This window comes from Scardinius erythrophthalmus, assembly GCF_964197995.2.
Source record: "Scardinius erythrophthalmus genome assembly, chromosome: 11".
In the NCBI taxonomy this organism is placed as follows: domain Eukaryota; kingdom Metazoa; phylum Chordata; class Actinopteri; order Cypriniformes; family Leuciscidae; genus Scardinius; species Scardinius erythrophthalmus.
The window spans coordinates 32,337,662-32,345,237 of NC_138231.1; positions in this window are offsets into that span (position 1 = coordinate 32,337,662).

A 7,576-nucleotide genomic window follows, 5' to 3' on the forward strand; every position below is an offset into this window, starting at 1 on the left:
TGGAAGGAAGATCACCATGGAAACAAAACCAGGTCTCTCCGAGGCCCTCTGTTGTTGACGGAAGGGGGTCTAATGAAGGAAATCTGCCTAGGTTTGGTTCAGTCCAGGATTTTTTTCGCCTAAGTTTGAAGGATCATCGGTACGAAACGTATGAAGGAACGCTTAAAGAACGTTAAATGAATGCTAAGTTACACTTGAATCTCACAGTACAGAAGCACTGGGATATTACGTGCCTTTTTGTACATTTTTTTTGTTTCGTTTTTAAATTTTTCTTTCTTTTTCTTTGTTCATTTGATCTGATGATGTTGTTTTTCTGTTCAATGGCTTTGGTGGCTCAGAGTTTTGGAGTGTTTATGTCGTGAGCCTGTTTATAACGTTGATGCTTCTGTTTGCGTTTCTCACCATCACGCTGTTCGTTCACGTCACGTATCAAAACGAAAGCTTTGGAAGAATGAGAGCGGCAAGACAGAGAGAACAGCTTTGTACAGTATGCTAGAAAATAGATTTCAGTTTCTTTTTTCCTTTTTTTTTGGCGTTTTCCTATTTTTTTTTTTTTTTTTTTTATATATTCACTGTTTTTCCACCAAAACGTTAACTTATGCAGCCGGTTGCAAAATGGGAGACGAGCATTATTATTAGGTAGCAGAACTCTTCGTTTTGTTCATTTATTTTCTCTCTCTCTGCATTTTTTGAAGTGATTTAGTATTTTGCAAATGAAAACATTCTGTTTTTTGAAATGTCATCTGCCTTAGTCATCCTGGTATTCTTTCATGCCTGGTATTCTTTCATTTTTTACTCCACTGTAAATTAAATGGCGTGTACATAGTTTTTTGTTTTGTTTTTCCTCTTTTGATGTAGTCTACGAAGAAGAACAGGGCGTGAAGAACTTGTATATGTATAATTTGGACTACAGACAAAAGGATTTTTGCATGTTTTTATCTTTTACGTATAAAACAGTCTTTCTGAAATTGATTTACACACAAATAAAGAAATGCCCACCTTGAATGAGACTAAATCGAATAAGTGAGACAGAAGTTTGGTCCAGAGACCCATTGTTTTCATCCCTCCCCTTTCATGACCTAACATTCCTTTTTCATTTCGCCCTTCTGGCCCAGTTAATGACCTTCCATTTGCCCGTTCTCTAATTTCATTGCTTGACGTCCTTCGTCAAGGATTCCATGTTGATCTTCCGCTTCTTTTGTTCTTCTCTGCTACGTTCTGCATTTCCATTGTCTTCTCCCCCGGGCCACTCTCATGGATCAAAGAGGTCGACTGACGTTCAAGGCTCCGAGGCCATACTCCTAAATGCACGATCCTTCGGGATCTTCACGTTTGAACTAAACTGTAATGGTGGACCTAAGCCCTCATCATAACTGTCTCTGCCTGTTAGAGAACCGTAATGGTGTGTGTGCGTGTGTGTGCGTGCGTGTGTATCACTGGATACCGTCAGAGAGGGCCAATCAAAAGAGCAGGATGTAAGTACGAGGCCAGTCCACTCATGAGGCTCACAGCCATAAAATGATTAACAGCTTTTTAATGGACGATGGCTGTCCAGACTTCTGTGGGCTCTGTTTGCAATTACATGTTGATATTATGACCCATTGCAGCCCAAATGACCAATAAAAGTCTAATTTTGGAAATGCTGATTTGTTGGTTTTCTTTGCTACATTGATGCATTAGCAGCTGTCTTCTAAGGCAGGGTCCTAAGCATCATGGGAGCTCACCAGTGACCGATTTAGAATGCTCTACATGGGTAGCAAATCACTAATAGCACACCACATGAGAGACTTGACTTGGAATTGATTTCGATTGTGTTTTATGTTAGTATATTTCTGAGCTAAAAGCTTTATGCTCTTAGTTTTTCTCGATTGCTTAAACACATTTCTTGAAACTATGCCTCGTATTCTCAAAACAGTAAACACAAATATAACATCTTACCCAATTCCTCAAACATCCTATTTTTAGGTCAAAATCATGCTCTACACTCAAAACCATTCACTCTTGCTGAAAAAAAAAAAAAAAAAAAAAAACTTTGCCCTCAGACATCACACACAAGCCCTCACAAACACACACACACTACAAAATAGTCTTACACACTGGTGCAATAAATTCAAAACAACATTTCCAAAACTGGTAAGTTAAGTTGCTTGTGGTTATAATAACTTCACTACCACTGCTTTACTTTATCATACCAGGTTCAGTTTTCCATTTACCCAAATTTGATTACAGAAACTTTATCTATTTATTTTTCGGCTAAATGTAAACTAATTTTGGTGTTTCGTTAAAAATAAATTATTTAGATGCAACACTAATAAAATACATAGCACAAAAAAAAAAATACATATACATGTTCACATGTAAAATAAGACATTTTTAATACCAGTACTGTACTTAATCTATAAATAATATTTATCTCACCTTAAACACCATTTTGGATTCATTTTTCACTGAGCTTGAAGCGGTGCTTTATGGATCACCTTCTGCTGCTGCCACTGAATTTTGATAAAATTAGATATCTTATTTAACATTTTTGTTAAACAGTCTTTTTATTTTTAGTCAGTGTGCCTGTAATGCCTTAAAATGTTGCCTACATATGCAGCTCACTAGGTTTTGGAATGAGATAATTGTATATATGCATGCTAAATGGGCTCCATTAAAAGGAAAAAGGAAATGCCGTTGCATACCTTGACCTTAAAAGTATTTACTGGCAGCTGGGTCATTATCTGGGTCTGTGTGTGCCTGCCTCCATCATTTGAGTCAGTCTACAGTCCACACACACACACACACATAATCTTGTGTATTTCTATACTCCCTTCAGGGCTATCCTTTGCTCCTCCTTCTCTATCTAACATTCTCCGGGGACTGAGATTATTGTGCCAACATCAAAGCCTGGCCTCCCCACATCCCATTGTGTGTGACTGAGAGAATGAGAGAGCTAAAAAGTGGAAGTCTTGTTCCTTAAGGTCACATGAAGGATGGGGAATAAGCTTTTCTCTGTGCTGCTATCTCCTTCATTCCACACTCTCTACGTATATATACACACATAAAACTCCTTCCTGCGTTTTATATTTAGAGTTCTTTTCTTATTTCCTTTTATACTTCATGTTCCATCACACTCTTTCTCTCTCCTTTGTTTCAGTTTTTTTTTTTTTTTTTTTTTTGTGCTCGGTTTTGTCAGAAATGGTCTGGCCAGTCCAGTGGAACACTTGATCCTTTGTTACGCCATCTCTCTCTCTCTCTCTCTCTCTCTGTCTGTCTGTGTGTGTGTGTGTGTGTGTGTGTGTGTGTGTGTGTGTGTGTGTGTGTGTGTGTGTGTGTGTGTGTGTGTGTGTGTGTGTGTGTGTGTGTGTGTGTGTGTGTGTGTGTGTAAGAGAAGGAAGGGCAGTGAGTGCTGCAGGGATTTACTTAATATAAAAGAAATACGATGAGATATACATTTCTGTTCATATGTTCACATACCTATTGTCGGTGCATGTTTATCTTTTTACACTAAAATTTTATATGATCAATAAGTTATGATAAAATATGTTTTTACATTTCTTCAGCTATTAAAATAAGTTAAGGAATTTTAAACTTTTTTGTTATACAATATTCAGCTCAAGTCAGTTTAATTTAATTCAAGTTGAAATTGAAAGTTGATTGTACTTAAAAATTGAAAACAGCAACTGTATGGACACACAAATCTTGTTCCAAGACTAATCATTATTTTATAAATAATAATATAATTATTAAATATATAAATAATAAATAATTATTTTACAAAAAATAATCTAATTTTAGTACTGCTCTAAGGAAGTTATTTGACATAACAGATATTCCACAGTACAAAAAAATCACTAGATCACAGATAGAGACTCTATAAAGATTTCTAGAGACTAGAAATCATCTAGAACTGAACTTTGTTCCATGAACTCTATCAGACTTCATGGAACAAGGTACAGTTCTAGATGATTTTAATTGACAGAAATTACCTTATTGAAAAACATAAAGATAAAAAAATAATAAAATGTCCTGCTCACAAAACTTGAGAGTAAATAAGTCAAATATTGATTCAGTTGGTAACCTCAGTCTGTACTAGTCGACTTATTGTAAATGATTCATTACACTGATTCAAACCAGAGCCCGTCTACGGAGAGCCTTGTCACTTCCTATTAGCCCCATTGTATCGATCTTGGCTGCAGTTCCATTAGAATTCCACTGGAGGTGATCGCGGGCGAGTGCAGACTGAATGGGAGTCTATGGGGCTAGACGGCTAAATTTGTCTCTTTCACCTGAATGCCGTTGAGAAATCTCAGATTTTATTGTAGGTTTTGCAAGTTCAACATGGGTTATGGGTCGAAATTTGAATGAACGAGTACTTATGTCCTTTGGATTTCGTGCAGGTTAGTGTTGCCCATAACACGCTAGCATTCTGCTAATGAACGCTGATTGGTCAGTGAAGGATTACGACCAGAGATACCACTTGATGGCATTGTGGCATCCAAAGCGGGACCAGAAACAAACAAAACAAAAACTCTTTTAGCACGTGTATTTACTTGTGTCAGCTGTGTTGTCCGATGCCTCGAGAGAAAAGAAAGTGCAGAGCGCGAAAGCACCATAGTGACTGAAGGATTGCCGTAAAGCAGTATCTCAGGTCGTACGATGTGTATGACGTCATTGACATTTTAAAAGACTTTTTAAAGCAAATAAGTGACTCTAAAAAATCTAACACCCAGCAATGTGTAATTTCTTTGCATCTCCTTTCGAATACAACATTCAAATTACTAGACAACAAATTATATCCTGAGAAAAGTGGATTTTGATGGTTATAGCGTCATAGACCTCCATTCATTCTGAACTCGCCTGCGAGCGCCCCCGCATGGACAGAGATGTGTTACTGCAGACTGCGTTTATGGGGGGTATGGGCGGCGCCATCTTGGAAAATCTTGGGAAATCCTAACCCCGCCCACCTTCTGACGCAGCGCGCGTCACTCAGCTCGCTCTGCTACTTCGGTTATCTCTGTGTATATTTTAGGCAACAAAATATGTTATAAAACACCATACTAACTTTTTTCGTTTTCATTTAAAGAAATCTTAAACATTATAGCCATACAAATGTGGTTCAGGCAACGCGTATTGATTATATTCACTGCACATAACGTTTGCCTATTTATAAAAAACAAACAAAATATAAAACACAAACCTGCCTCTTTTCGTTTTAAATATAATATAAAAATATTAAACATTTTAATATGGTCCAGGCAATATGTGCATTTGTACTAAACAACAGATGTTGCAGTAAACAACATTACAGATCATATTTGTTGTATTAAAATTTAAAATTTCAGTTTTATCAATATTAGCTATTATAAAATTTTAAAAGTATAAGTAAAAGGTAAAGTTACAAGAAGCTAACGTTATACAAATAAAGCAAACAATTCAGTCAAACATACAAAATCAGCGCTCGATCTAGTCTACCCATACAACGGTAAAGTTAAATAGCTTATAAAGTTATGAAACTTCCCCTCAGCCAAAACGATTGGCCAGGGAACAAATTATAGATTTACGAGACCAAAAATCGCCCGTTAGATATACACAAGACGAATTATATCTCATGTTTACCACTACAGAGACGCCAGAGTCAGCGGCAAACCTCAGAACGACTAGCCGAGGAAAGGCTGTTCCAGGCGGGGTACATGAGCGCCGAGCGCCCGGTCACCGCTGGATCTCACAACTGGATACAATTTTCATAAATCTTTATAAATAAACCACAGATTTGAGCTTTAAACAACTACATTCTCGCCTGAAAAACTCTTAAAACTACATTTCATGATACAGAAACAGTAGTATTATATGTAAACTGTATTAAAAAATGGCGCTTCTTATGTTGTCATTCTCCGTGTCAGCTGTCAATCAAGCTGTCAATCAAAGTTAACCACGCCCTTATTGTCACATATTTTAAATCTAAATACGATCTAAACTAACGAGTTAGAAAAAAATTCACAGCCCTCGTGGTTGTCAGGCACTCGGAACCTATCGAAAAATACAATAAAAGTCCATGGGACCAACCTGTAAAAACATGAATTTATGCTGTGAAAACGGACATTTTAACATGGGGGTTATGGACATTTGCTCCCTTTTGGAACCTCGCCCTAGCGGATTTTCGATGTATTGCAGTTTTTCGCACTTCCGGGTATGCTTCATTTTTCAGATCAGAATGTTGCCGCTTGGTCTACACACTCAAATGCAGTTTAGTGCAATAGTGTAGACCAATTGAAACAGCGCTGCGTTACCTCACAAGTTTAAAATTCATCAAATAAACTTACCTGTGTGAGTATTAAAGGCTTCAAAGGCCTTATTCAGCACTTGCTGGTAGTTCGGTAGAATGAAATGTCCTTATTTCTTTATATCCGCGGGACTCGCGTGTGGCGCTGATATGTCTTTCATTAGCAGTCGCGACCTGCTTCATACCACGGTTATGTTAAAAACATCAATGTATTCATCCATAAACATTATTAGATCCTTCGCCATGACGAGAAGTTCCATAATTCTGCTTATGCGTCATCAACATACCCCTTTGTTATTGTAAGAGGTTAGCGACCCCTAGCGGTGAAAAAAAAAGACAAATTGTAGCTGTAAAATATTAGACCGAATTATAGACGATGACGTCACCAGCCCCTGACCTGCTCCAAATTCACCCAAAATAGGCTCAATCGTTTGTGCTTCGTTTGTGCCGGTAAATGTTTATTTTGTGCTGCTTCGGTTTCTTAGATATTAAAATAATATTTATTGGTCATTCAGCCCCCCACATGCTCCAAATTTACGCAAAATAGCCTTGTTTGTTTGTGCTTCGTTTGTGCTGTTTTGTGCCGGTAAAAAATTAGTTTGTGCTGCGTTTTTTTTAAATATTAGACAATTATATAGATGATGACGTCACCAGCCCGACCTGCTCCACATTCACCCAAATAGTCTTCTTTGACCCGTCAGATTCCATGACCATGACCCTATATATTTATTAATATCTGATCAATATGCTTAATAAAATAGAAATGGGAGATGGCCATACATCACAGGAGTCACTTTATTGAACATTACAGTCAGTTATGAAGAAATAAAGCGCGGTCACATTTTGACCCTTCATATTCTGTAATCTAAGAGTAATAGACATGCATTTGTAAGGAAAAACTGTATGATCTCCAACATTATTGGGTAATTATAGTTAATAGTAATAAAAATAAAGATAAGCATATGTGTATCAGACAATAATAATACTTTATACAAAACTAAACCATCATTAACACAGTCCAGCATCAGACAACAGCAGCTCAGTTTAATGTTGACACCAAATGTCGACGCCTGATAAGGCAGAAAATTCTCTCAGACGTTTCAACATCGTACTGGTTCTATCACCTGCAGACGGGTAATAATCTTCAGAAACACTATAATTTGTCTGTTCACGCTCCACTTCATCTGCCGGTGAATTTAACGCTCATTTCAGCTCTGCCACCGCCATGTTCCCACCCAACACCTCAAAATACATAACATAGCCTACGTTTACCTGCTGCCGAGCCCCGCCTTCACGCAGTGATTGACAGGG